At 39.1% G+C, this 655-nt stretch overlaps 1 non-coding gene across 1 annotated transcript; it reads right to left on the bottom strand.

Moving 5' to 3' along the window:
* Positions 1 to 286: 286 nt before the first annotated feature.
* Positions 287 to 393, bottom strand: LOC129312258 (small nucleolar RNA R71). The gene has a single exon (XR_008593505.1). It is a non-coding gene; the product is annotated as a small nucleolar RNA R71 (small nucleolar RNA).
* Between the last annotated feature and the right edge of the window lie 262 nt (positions 394 to 655).

Here is a 655-nt window from a genome sequence, read left to right on the forward strand (position 1 = left end):
TGTTCAATTTGAAATTAAATCCTCCTTGATTAATGCATTGCCTAAATTTCATGGGTTACCAGGAGAGGATTGTCATAGGTTTTTGCATACTTTCCTATTGGTTTGTGATACTATGAAGCCTATGCATGTAAATGTTGATGATGTTCAAGCTAAGGCTTTTGTATTTTCTCTTGAAGGTTTAGCAAAGGAGTGGTATTTCAACTACCCTTCTTATGTGAAAGTGAGCACATGGGCCGAGCTAAGAAGACTCTTCTTAGATAAATTCTTTCCAAATTCCAAGGTCACCAATTTGAGAAAGCAAATCTATGGGGTCCAACAAGGAGAGGATGAGAGTCTCTATGAGTATTGGACTAGATTCCAAGGCCTTTTGGCTAAATGCCCACACCATCAAATTTCTAGTGAGAATTTAGTCCAATATTTCTATGAGGGCTTGATTCCAAGAGACAAAGTTAACATTGATGCCGCTAGTGGTGGATGCTTGATTGACCTCACTTCCTTAAAGGCTTGGGAACTAATTGACAAGATGGCTTCAAGTGGTGCTCAATACTCTACAAGGGAAAAGAGAAATGTGAATATGGTAGGTTCCTCAGTTCTTAATGATTCATATGTGGACTTGCTAGCTGCCAAGATTGGGAGAATGTTGGCTCCACAAATA

This window comes from Prosopis cineraria, unplaced genomic scaffold (genome assembly GCF_029017545.1).
Source record: "Prosopis cineraria cultivar Desert tree isolate PC_DT_omini unplaced genomic scaffold, ASM2901754v1 PC5, whole genome shotgun sequence".
Classification (NCBI taxonomy): Eukaryota; Viridiplantae; Streptophyta; class Magnoliopsida; order Fabales; family Fabaceae; genus Prosopis; species Prosopis cineraria.